This window comes from Somniosus microcephalus, chromosome 3, assembly GCF_052327205.1.
Source record: "Somniosus microcephalus isolate GS21.2 chromosome 3, FLI_Smic_1.0, whole genome shotgun sequence".
Taxonomy (NCBI): domain Eukaryota; kingdom Metazoa; phylum Chordata; class Chondrichthyes; order Squaliformes; family Somniosidae; genus Somniosus; species Somniosus microcephalus.
Window position 1 is genome coordinate 74,562,570 of NC_140989.1, and position 12,739 is coordinate 74,575,308.

The 12,739-nt window shown below is 50.5% G+C and overlaps 1 protein-coding gene across 7 annotated transcripts in view; it reads left to right on the forward strand.

Moving 5' to 3' along the window:
• ush2a (Usher syndrome 2A (autosomal recessive, mild)) overlaps nt 1–12,739 on the forward strand; it is a 1,396,947-nt gene that overhangs the window by 1,232,547 nt on the left and 151,661 nt on the right. The gene's annotated exons all lie outside the window — the stretch shown is intronic.

Below are 12,739 nucleotides of genomic sequence, written 5' to 3' on the forward strand. Positions count from 1 at the left end.
TGGAGAGTGTATTCCATCACACTTCTGATTGTGCCTTGTAGATGCTGGAAAGGCTCTGGGAAGTCACGAAGTGAGACACTCGTCGCAGAATACTCAGCCTCTGACCTGCTCTTGTCGCCACAGTATTTATGTGGTAATTGTTGATGGTAATGGTTGAATGTCAAGGAGCCGTGGTTAGACTCTTGCTTGTTGGAGATAGTCATTGCCTGGCACTTGTGTGACGCAAATGCTACTTGCCACTTATCAGCCCAAGCCTGAATGTCGTCCAGGTCTTGATGCATGCGGGCATGGACTGCTTCATCATCTGAGAAGTTGTGAATGGAACTGAACACTGTGCAATCATCAGCAAACATCCCCACTTCTGACCTTATGATGGAGGGAAGGTCATTGATGAAGCAGCTGAAGATGGTTGGGCCTAGGACACTGCCCTGAGGAACTTCTGCAGCGATGTCCTGGGGCTGAGATGATTGACCTCCAACAACCACAACCATCTTCCTTTGTGCTCTATACAACTCCAGCCAGTGGAGAGTTTTCCCCCTGATTCCCAATGTCTTTAATTTTACTAGGGCTCCTTGATGCCAGACTCAGTCAAATGCTGCCTTGATGTCAAGGGCAGTCACTCTCACCTCACCTCTGGAATTCAGCTCTTTTGTTCATGTTTGAACCAAGGCTGTAATGAGGTCTGGAGCCGACTGGTCCTGGCGGAACCCAAACTGAGCATCGGTGAGAAGATTGTTGATGAGTAAGTGCCACTTTCTAGCACTGTCTAGGACACCTTCCATCACTTTGCTGATGATTGAGAGTAGACTGATGGGGCGGTAATTGGCCGGATTGGATTTGTCCTGCTTTTTATGGAACGGACATACCTAGGCAGTTTTCCACATTGTCGGGTAGATGCCAGCTTGGCTAGAGGCACAGCTAGTTCTGGAGCACAAGTCTTCAGCACGACAGCCGGGATGTTGTCGGGGCCCATAGCCTTTGCTCTATCTGGTACGCTCAGCCGTTTCTTGATATCACGTGGAGTGAATTGAATTGGCTGAAGACTGGCTTCTGTGATGATGGAGACCTCAGGAGGAGGCCGATATGGATCATCCACACGGCACTTCTGGCTGAAGATGGTTGCAAATGCTTCAGCCTTGTCTTTTGTACACGTGTGCTGGGCACCGCCATCATTGAGAATGGGGATATTCATGGAGCCTCCTCCTCCTGTTAGTTGTTTAATTGTCCACCACCATACACGACTGGATGTGGCAGGACTGCAGAGCTTTAATCTGCTTCATTGATTGTGGGATCGCTTAGCTTTGTGTATAGCATGCTGCTTTCACTATTTAGCATGCATAGTCTTGTGTTGCAGCTTCCCCACATTGGCACCTCATTTTTAGATACGCCTGGTGCTGCTCCTGGCATGCTCTCCTGCACTCCTCATTGAGCCAGGGTTGGTCCCCTGGCTTGATGATAATGGTAGAGTGAGGGATATGCCGGGCCGTGAGGTTACAGATTGTGCTGGAATACAATTCTGCTGCTGCTGATGGCCCACAGCATCTCATGGATGCCCAATTTTGAGCTGCTAGAACTGTTCTGAATCCATCCCATTTAGCACGGTGGTAGTGCCACACAACACGATGGAGGGTGTCGTCAGTATGAAGACGAGACTTTGTCTACCAATGCTGTCATGGACAAGTGCATCTGCGACCAGTAGATTGTTGAGAATGAGGTCAGGTATGTTTTTCCCTCGTGTTGGTTCTCTCACCACCTGCCGCAGGCCCGATCTGGCAGCTATGTCCTTCAGGACTCGGCCAGCTTCATCAGTAGTGGTGCTACCGAGCCTCTCTTGGTGATGGACAATGAAGTCCCCCGCCCTGAGTGCATTCTGTGCCCTTGCTACCTTCAGTGCTTCTTCCAAGTGGTGTCCAACATGGAGGAGTACCCATTCATTAGCTGAGGGAGGGCGGTAGGTGGTAATCAGCAGGATGTTTCCTTGCCCATGCTTGACCTGAAGCCATGAGACTTCATGGGGTCCGGAGTCAATGTTGAGGACTCCCAGGGCCACTCCTTCCCGACTGTGCCGCCACCTCTGGTGGGTCTGATCTGCTGGTGGGACATAACATACCCAGGGATGGTGATGGTGGAATAACAACAGAAAATGCTGGAAATACTCAGCAGGCCAGGCAGCATCTGTGGAGAGAGAAACAGAGTTAACGTTTCAGGTCTGGGACCCTTCATCAGAACTGGAAAAAGCTGGAGATGTAATAGATATTAAGCAGGTGCAGAGACGGGGGGGGAGGTTAGGAGGGGAGGAAGGAATTGAAAGAACACCCTGTACTTTTGTAAGAGGCAGGATAGATAAAATGTTGCAAATGGGAATGGCAAAAATCATTCTGCATGAAAAATGGGGGCAGGGATAATTATCTGAAATTGTTGAACTCAATGTTGAGTCCGGCAGACTGCAAAGTGCCTAATCGAAAGATGAGGTGCTGTTCCTTGAGCTTACGTTGAGCTTCATTGGAACAATGCAATAGGCCGAGGACAGAGAGATCAGAGTGGGAGTGAAGTGGAGAATTAAAGTGACAGGCGACCGGAAGCTCAGGGTCACCCTTACGGACTGAACGGAGGTGTTCAGCAAAGCGGTCGCCCAATCTGCGTTTGGTCTCCCCAATGTAGAGGAGACCGCATCGTGAGCAGCGAATACAGTATATTGTGGCGGAGCCACTAAAGGACTCAGATCATTTGTATATAATTCCCTTTAACAACATGTTAGCTACAGCCTGAGTCTGTATCTTTATTTATACTGTTCACTTGTACAGAGCGTGATTACTTCAACAGTGCGGGAAAACACGATGACGTCACGCCGTTCATCACGTGATCCCCCACTGGCGGGAAGAACGTGATGATGTCATGACGTCAACCACGGGACCGCCCTAGCAGTCCTCGTGGAGCCTCCGAACTGAACAGACCTACACTCGATGTTCTCCTGCAGTTACTTGTTTAAACCTGTTAGTTTCCATTAAACTTCATTTTGTTTGATCGCCTGAGTGGACCTCAGTCTTTGGATAGGAACTAGACATTCCTACAATATTAAATTGCAAGAAGTACAAGTAAATTGCTGTTTCACCTGGAAGGGGTGTTTGGGGCCCTGGACAGTGGGAAGGGAGGAGGTAAAAGGGCATGTGTTGCATCTCCTGCGCTTACACGGGAGGGTGCCAGGTGAAGGAGAAGGGCTGTTGGGGGTGATTGAGGAGTGGACCAGGGTGTCGCGGAGGGAGTGGTCCCTTCAGAATGCTGAAAGGGGAGGTGAGGGGAAGATGTGTTTGGTGGTGAGATCATGTTGGAGGTGGCGGAAATGGCGGAGGATGATCCGTTGAATGTGGAGGCTGGTGGGGTGAAAGGTGAGGACTGGGAGGGAGGGGAAGGGGTGAGAGCAGAAGTGCAGGAAATAGAACGGACACGGTCAAGGGCCATCTCAGCCACGGTAGAGGGGAATCCTCGGTTAAGGAAAAAATAAGACATGTCGGAAGCACTGGTATGGAAGGTGGCATCGTCAGAACAGATGCGGCGGAGACGGAGAAACTGGGAGAATGGAATAGAGTCCTTACGGGAAGCGGGGTGGGAGGAAGTATAGTCCAGGTAGCTGTGGGAGTCAGTGGGCTTGTAGTGGATGTTTGTTGAAAGCCGATCACCAGAATTGGAGATGGAGAAGTCAAGGAAGGGAAGGGAAGAGTCGGAGGTGGACCATGTGAAGGTGAGGGAAGGGTGGAAATTGGAAATAAAGTGAATAAACTTATCTAGTTCAGGGCGAGAGCAGGAAACGGCACCAATACAGTCATCGATGTACCGGAAAAAGAGGTGAGGGAGGGGACCTGAGTAGGACTGGAACAAAGAATGTTCCACATATCCCATGAACAGGCAGGCATAGCTAGGGCCCATGCGGGTTCCCATAGCAACACCTTTAATTTGGAGGAAGTGAGTGGAGTCAAAGGAGAAGTTGTTCAATGTGAGAACAAGTTCAGCCAGGCGGAGGAGGGTAGTGGTGGATGGGGACTGGTTGGGTCTCTGTTCAAGGAAGAAACGGAGCGCCCGAAGGCCGTCCTGGTGGGGGATGGAGGTATAGAGGGATTGGACGTCCATGGTGAAAAGGAGACGGTTGGGGCCAGGAAACTGGAAACTGTTAAAGTGACGGAGGGCGTCGGAAGAGTCGCGAATGTAGGTGGGAAGAGACTGGACAAGGGGAGAAAAAATAGAGTCGAGATAGGAAGAGATAAGTTCCTTGGGGCAAGAACAGGTTGAAATGATGGGTCTACCAGGACAGTCCTGTTTGTGGATCTTGGGAAGGAGGTAGAAGCAGGCTGTGCGGGGTTGGGGGACTATGAGGTTGGCGGCCATGGTGATGGTGGAGTTTGGGACATTGGCTTGAAGGTATGATTCTGTAAGTGTGACTATGTCAGGCTGTTGCTTGACTAGTCTGTGGGACAGTTCTCCCAATTTTGGCACAAGTTCCCTAATGTTAGTGAGGAGGACTTTGCAGGGTCGACTGGGCTGGGTGTGCGTTTTCATGTCCAAAGCCGCTGGCTAGTTCGATGCCGGGTGGTCCGTTTTATTATTATTGCTTTTCGTAGTGGTTTGTTACAACTGAGTAGCTTGCTAGGCCATTTCAGAGGGCAGTTAAGAGTGAACCACATTGCTTTATTTAAAATAGCTAAATTAGCATACCCTCAACCAAGATGGATATTGGAATTATAGGAACTGGATCCTATAAAGTTATATTGAGGTTACTCGCACTGCTTTTATTTTTATATTTAAAATATCCGTAGCCGTCCCATGTAAATTATTTTGTTTTGTAGCAGATTTTAAATACTAGAAATGTGCCAAGTGTCAAAAATGATCATTTTCCGTGTGGCCTAAACCCCAGATGCTGCTCCTACATAAAATAAACCCTGCAATTCTGGGGTTTTCAGGTCATGCCCCTGCATTCAGTCACTCTGTGCAGTGGTGCAGGCGATCATAAAGACCATGCCCAATCTTGCAATTCCAGAGGATGCAACCCAGTGGTTTCTGGGTCTATGCACTAGAGAGTGAGACCCACCCCTCAGAATGAGCATTTTGCAACGGCTTTAGCTAATAACTTTAAGAAAGTGCACCACTTCTCTGCAGCAAAGTGCAATCCTCCCCACAGAAAACATGTTCTTGCAGCATGTCCCAGTTAGAAAGAGTATATATTCAGCCACCACCTGGAATAGGAGAAATGCCAAGCAGTCTTGGTCACATTCTTGAAGGCTTACTCGGCATAAACGCCCCCATCCCAGCACAATGCCTCACCCACCGACAGTGAAGGACAATGAACCCAACTGTCATGATAGGCCTGATTTTAACTGCAAGCCAGTGGTGTGACTTAGAAATGATGCCCAGAGTATTGTAATTGCCGGGAAGCGGCGGAAAATTTCATGGCCCGGAGGCTGACAGCCGAGGCCAGGCAGGTGACAGGTTCGGCTGCCGAGACCATCCCGCTGGGGTTTTGCTATCGGGAAGTGGGGGCAAGACAGTGGCAGCAAAGACATAAGCTTTCCTTATGGGGCCACTCCTGTTCCTCCTAGCCCCACAAGAAAAAGTACAAAAAACTTCGCTTTTTGGGCCTCTTCATGCAGCAATCCTCTCCCCCATTTTCTTCACCTGGTGGAAAACTTACTGCTGTTTCCTGCTCTGAAAACCTGATGATGTCATCAGGACCCAACATGCATATGTAAAAAGGACCCCGCCAGCTTTGGGTGTGGGTCCTTGTTGCCTGCTCAGTTGAGTAGGTTAAAATTGGGAACCGTCAGCTCCCGGTGTCTCCAGGGCGCGTAAGTAACCTGGCTGATTTTAACTGCCCACCTGTCCAGTTTCCGTTGGGCGGGTTAGGTTAAAATCGTCCCATTACTAGTTATCGCCTGACTCAACTGATATCCAAAGTCTAGTAACAAGCAAAATGTCTCAACTCCTAAACTGGTGTTGCTCACAGTGCAGGTAAAATCATTCTAAGATGTTTTAATGGCGTCATCCCACAGTACCATGCAATAAAAATGTGCAGTGGCTTCATCATCTATTTATATATATAAAACAGTATGGCCTAGAAATTGGGTTTTGGCTTAGCCAGGGCTTTAGCGCCGGAAATTAGTGCCGGCGCTAAGTCCCCTGCGCGCGCCAAAAATTCAGTGGCGCCGCGCCCAAACGGCTGCCGGCGCTACTGAAGGGTCTTAGCGCCTGGAAAAGGGCGCTAACTGCCGTTTCGCACCGCAATTCCGGCGCTGCGGCACCCGATGCGGTGCGGCAGGCTGGGGAAGTGCAGGCCTCCTCCTTCCGTTAAGGAGGAGCTGCCTGCACCCGGCCGCGGCCCACACAAATCTGCTTAAAAATGAGCCCGGCACCTCGGACAAGTGCCGGGCTTGCATCTGTTCCGGCGGGGGGGGGGAGAGAGAAGTCCGGGGAGGGAGCTGCGGGCAGGCGGCCGGCGGGAAAGCGGCCGGCCGCCGCGGGGCCTTTAATGCGCCGGCGCTAACTGCAGTAAGGCACCTCTGACAAAACGCTGGTTGCGGCTGCCACGGGCGAGGCGGCCGCAACTCAATTTCGGAGTTCGGGCGGGTTACCACGGCAACCGGGACGCTGCGCACACCGATGACGTCATCGGTGCCGGCGCAGCGCTACCGGAGCAACACCGATTTAGGGCCCCAGGGAATTTCACTACTGGCCATAACTCCGGCGCAAGGCCCTCTAGCGCCTCAAATGAGGCGCTAAGGCTACTGAATTTTCAGCCGTATGTCTCTCTGTCTCTCTGTCCGTCTGTCCGGCTATACAATCAAAAGTTATAGAGCGTACCTACACATATGTTATATCAAAAGAAAGCTTATCATTAGGGGACTCTCATAGGTGTATTTACTTTTTCGTCACACAAAAATTGTTATGACAATATACAAAAAAGGCTCCAAAATCCTACCTGTCATTAGCGTTGATTGACGTGCTGCTTGACCAATCCTACAGTTCACTCACCTGATGGTTGACCAATCAGTGCGTCACGGGCAGGTCCTAATCCTCCAGTCCCCCTAAACTTCGCCGCCATTTTTTCCATCCCCACAGGGACAGCAGCACCAAAACAAACCCCCACATTCCGGCTCCCGATCCCGCTCCCGCCCCGCCGGAGCGGCAGGTAAGTTGGGCTCACTCGGGCCGTGCCTCGCAACCGCTCGGCCCGACACACATAGCGGTCGGGGGAGCGGCAGCGGCCGGCCGTCAGCCGCGCGATCCGCCGGGGAGCTCAGCTCGGGTCCATCTCGGCCCGACAGCCGGCCGCGCCTCAACTGCTAGGCCCCGCACAGCCGCTATCACAACGGCACCGGGCCTCAAGCGCTAGGCAGGGAGAGGGGAGGGAGGGGGAGGGGAGGGAGGGAGAGGACAGTACAGGGAGACCAGGAGAGGAACAGAGAGGGGGGACACACAGGGGCACGGACACCGCGCGGCCCAAAATTGCCCTGGCAACGCTGGGCTCTCCTGCTAGTAATATATATATGTGTGGTTCTATGCTCCTGAGAACTAAATAAAACAAAATCCTCCTCCACCACTTACCCTTCTCTTGAGCATTAGCCCTTCTGCTGTGGTGGGTAGTTAATTTACCCTACTTACATCTTACAGGAATTGGCCCAGAGGTGTGTTTGAGTCATGCAGCAGCATATGTGAGTGAATTGTCAGCTTTTATCCATTTATGCTGCATATCCAGGTTAAAATGAATACAAAACAGATGCTTGCATCTTCATCCAGAAAAATACAAACAAAATGACAGCCCAATGCAAGTTCTTTTTTTAAAATAACTGTTCCTCGGTTTCTTCCCAATTCCTGGTCTTCTCCTGAAGGCAGTAACTCCTTGCTGAGGTACAGTTTCACAAGTGACACATACTTCTGGTACCTCAACCAAGAGATTATCCTTCAGGTATAAATTTTGATAGTGCATGTTATCAGTCATCCGACAGTGGAGGAACATCACAGTTGAGATCGATCCTACCGTAAACCAATGTCCACATACACATTTATTTCCAGCAGGAGTCACTGGAAAATAATGCGAGTGGAAAATAAAAACTAAGAATGCTGGAAACAGCTGGTTGGCGAATATAGGATACTAGGTTGGTAGAAGTAGAAGTAAATCATGGTTTCACCCAGAAAGAGTGTTTGGGGGCTCTGGTTGGTGGTATAGGAGGAGGTGAAAAAGCAAGTGTTACATCTCCTGCAGTCGCATTGGAAGATGCCATGGGAAGGCGAGCAGGGAGGAGAAGAAAGGGTCGATTTTCTGGCAGCCGTCAGGCGGCTTTTCATGCGGCCGGGGGCCGAAACTCGCCGAAAAAGCGGGTCTCAACCCCCCCCCCCCCGCCTGATTCCCCGCCCCGTCTGACTTTCGGACCGCCGTTTCTCTCCAACCCGCTTCAGTCCCGCCCGCCGCTGGTGGGACTGGCCGTCGGAACAGTAATGATCAATTATCACCTTGTTTAAGCCGATTTTAGGGTGCCCTTGCGACTTTCAGGGGTTATCCACGCTAAACACGCCTGCGGGGAACCCCGCTGATGAAACCTGGTGTGAAGCTTGCCGGCTTGCTTGCTTGCAGCTGCAGGTCAATCGGAGAAGCTGCGATTTAAAGGGACAGCACTTGTATGTTGAAGGACCTTGTTGTTGCAGGTTTGGGGCTACTTCTTCAAGGCTTAGGCACAGCTGTGGAAGGTTGGAACCTCACACACTTCTCCAATGCGATCTCCTGGGAAGCCCCTCTCTCCACCCTCACTCAGCGCTTCCTCAGCGGAGGCATCTACGAGAAGCATGGGACGCCTTTTTTTCCTTCCCTTCTTGCCATTAGAGGATCTCCAGCAGCAGAGGCGGCAGCAGCAGATCCAGGAACAGCAGGCTGCTGCTCACTCACCTGAAGCTGCACAGGCCAGAAGGGGCCAGCGCTTGGCAGTGGCTTGAGAGCACCTTGCTGCGCTTTAGGGGGCCGTGGGGACCCATTTCTGCACTGGCAGTCCTACTCAGAAGGACTTTCATGAAGATCTGGTTTCTCTGTTCAACAGATGGCCAACGCTCCTCAAGAGATGTCATTTTCTTATGAGCACTCACCATGTTTTCCGTACCCTGGCGAGTTATCTCCTCCATGGAGGTTGCCAACCTTTCCATGGTGATGCGTTCATGCGCCAATAACTCCACAAAGGCTCTGCTCATGGTCACTATGGACTCCTCCATTCGCTCCACACTCGCAGCGACCCTGGAGACAAAACCTGCCAGAGACTCCTGCATCTGTGCATGGAGCTCCATCACCTCTTCTCTTGCGGATGGACCCAGAGGCAGAGGGTTGACATGCAGCGCAGCTGAGCTGAGCTGGCAGAGTCCTGCGCCCTCCGACGAGGACTCTCCACTGCTGTCCCTGTCTCCAGAATCTGCTGAGGCTCACTTGTGAGCTGTGAAACACCAGGTGACAACACTACTCTACATCCCAAAGGTCCCCCCGAGGTGTGAGTGTCTGCGCTGGTGCTGGGTGCGCTTACTTCTGCTGACGCTGTGCCCTCAGAGGTTGGAGCTTCCTCTGAGGAGTCTGGCTGCACAGCCTCTTCCTCCTCCATAGTGAGGACGGGGGCTCTGGATGGTACTGTGGGGGAGTTAAGGAAGGAGTTAGAGATGTAATGCCAAGGTTCTTCTGGTGACTCTCAGCGAGTTGGCATCTGCTGACACCTGCATCCATGCAGCATTGGTCTCAGTGGGAGGCCTCTTCCTCCCTGACCTAGGGAAGAGGACCTCCCTGTGGGCCCTAACCCCATCCAATAATGCCTGCAGTGAAGCCTCGTCAAATTTGGCCGCAGCTCGGCCTCTGCCACTGGCAGCAGCTGGTGCAGGCTCCTCTGCCATTGTGCAAGAGTGGTTAAGAAGCCTGCAGAGGTGGAGAAGCTTGCTGGACACTTTGAAAGCACCACGATTGATGACATCATACTGTGGGGATTTCTGACTCGAATTGGACAATTAGCAAGGCTTCCCACATGCTGGGAATTAATTGGCCTCTTGAGGGAAAATTGCGTGGAGCTGGCTGACACTTTTTTATGTGTGTCAGAAACCCCACATTCGGGGAAATCCGACCATTCCCCACACAAGCCGAAAATCGGGGCCGAAGTGTTTGATAGTGGGATTGTGTTGATATGTTTTGTATATTCGCTGCTCACGATGTGGTCTCCACTACATTGGGGAGAATAAACGCACATTGGGTGATTGCTTTGTTAAACACTTGGGAGGCGATTTTGCCAATGGGGGCGCGTTGGAGGCGGGACTGCTGCTTGTCGGGTCAATGTTCCGCCTCCATCAATTTGGGGCCAACCTACGCTATTTTCCCTTGATTGACCTTGTTAAGCCCGCCCAGTGGGTTTAGCAGGCCAATTAAAGGAAAGCCGGTTACAGAGAGCGTCAGCGTATGATGTTTCATCTGTCAAAAACTTTTGACAGATGAATTGTCATCGTTTGACAGCTCTGTGAAGCTGTTAAACACTGACATTCTCTGTAGTTCGATGAGTTCTTGAATTCAAGACTCATCAATCCTCTTTCTTTTGCAGAAATTAGATGGTTGTTGCATTGGAGAATGCAACAGCCATCTGTCATCTCTGCTGCGGAGGTGTGATACTCTCCGCATACCCTTGAAGTCTGCAGGAAGAAACAAAGGTAAGCAAACTTTTTCTAACACTTTCCACTTACCTCACATACTCATCTCTCCACATTTGCACCCATCACTTACCTTCACAGCACACTTTTGCACCCCTCCGACCCCCACAGACCCACTGCTCGCCTTGGTGACCCTGGCGGGGTTCGCAGCCTTCGGGAAGCCTGCACTTGTGTGGGTAAAATGGGGATAATCCTCTTATCTGCCTGTTAACTACCTGTTAACAGGCAGTTAAGTGGCTGTAATCCCCTTCCCGCCTCCAAGGAAACAGGACCCAGTGCGGGACGGCTACCTACCTCCTGGCAAGATGGCATGGAGGCGGGTTGGGCACCCACCCCCAAAATCTGCCATTTTCCCGGCAGTCCCGCCTCCATACCCACCTCCCCAGGGCTGGCAAGATCACGCCCTTCAATTCTGTCTGCAAGTGCGAACCTGCGCTCCTAGCCACTTGTTACTATAATTCTCCATCCCACTCCCATCCTGATCTCTCTGTCCTTGGACTTCTGCACTGTGCCAATGAACCTCAATACAAGCTTGTGGTACTGCACCTCATCTTTCTACTAAGCACTTTGCAGCCTTCTGGCCTTAACATTGACTTTCACAACTTCAGACCTTACCTACAGCTCCCATTTTCTCTCTGACAGCAAGTGTTGGTAATGTAGCACCAGCATTTCTGGGGATGGGGGCAGTTGTGGTTTGGAGACTGGGCTGGGGATTCCCCTATCGGGATGGCCAGTGGGATGGTCTGCACCCCCAGTTTTTACCTGCCTGCTCCACTTTGCCAGTTTTTCCATGCTTCCTTCCCCTTCTGCTATTCTGCATTGACCATTTACACATCCTCTGAATCTATTGTATATCTTTAATTTCTCTAATTTCTCTCAGCCTGCCTTCTTTCATCTTACGCTATTATGACTTCAGTCATTCAATCATCTCCTGCTCTCCACCTAATCAGTTTACAGATCAATCTTTTTCTTTTGTATATGTGGTCATTAATTTTTCTGCTGGCCCCCTTTTCCCTTGCTCTGTCCCTTCTGTAAATGTTCATCTGTAACAGCTTCCAGTTCTGACAAAGGGTCAGAAGACCTGAAACGTTGGCCCAGAAATTCGGGTCGGGGGCTTCCCGCGGGTGCAAGCCCCCGACCTACACTTACATATCGCGCTGACATTTGAAGACTGGGCCTGCGTGGATTTCCGGTCTGTGGCTCGGTTCAGCTCCCGGCGCGCTGTGCGTGCGTGATCCAGTGGCGTACTTAGTGCGATAAGCCGGCTGGGATCACGTGAGCACTGGGCAACCAATGGGAGTTTACAAAAGTCCATTCATGAGATAGACATAAGACCTGTCAAACTCATGAAAAGTCCGAGCGCCCAAAACACTACTTAAACTTTAAATAAAAGTTAAAAAAACATTCCAATAATTAAATTAACTATTAATAACTTTAAAAAACTATTTTAAACAATTATTCAAATTTCTGCCAAAATTTTTTTTTCAAGAAATCGGGTCCAAAAATACACTTACCTTACTGTAAATTCTTTAAAAATAATAAACCTGTGGAAAAAAAATTCTAACTTTAATTGTTAGACCACTTACCTTATAAAACTAAGTCCTTACGTCTGCTTTTTACATTCGTAAAAAGTGGAGGCCTTCACGCACGGACAAACCTGTGAAAAAAAACGAAGTTCAACGCGTACGCGCTGCCTCAAACGTCGCAAGGGAACCGCCTCTTAACCCCTTGGTTCAGAGGAGAGGAAACGCCGGTTTTCCGCGCATGCGCTGTGTATGCTGAAATCCGGCACTTCCAACGGGCCCACGCGTGAGTACCCCGTCCGTACTCACGCGTTGGGACCGGAATTACTGGGTCGTTAACTTTTTTTCCTTTCTTCACAAATGCTGAGTGCTTCCAGCATTTTCTATTTTTATTTCAGATTTCCAGCATCTGGAGTATTTTGCTCTTTGTTTTGTTTAAATCAGATAATCCTGACTGATACATTATTCCCTAATCCAGTGACACTGAGGCCAGTTGTAATACCTTTACCACTGTC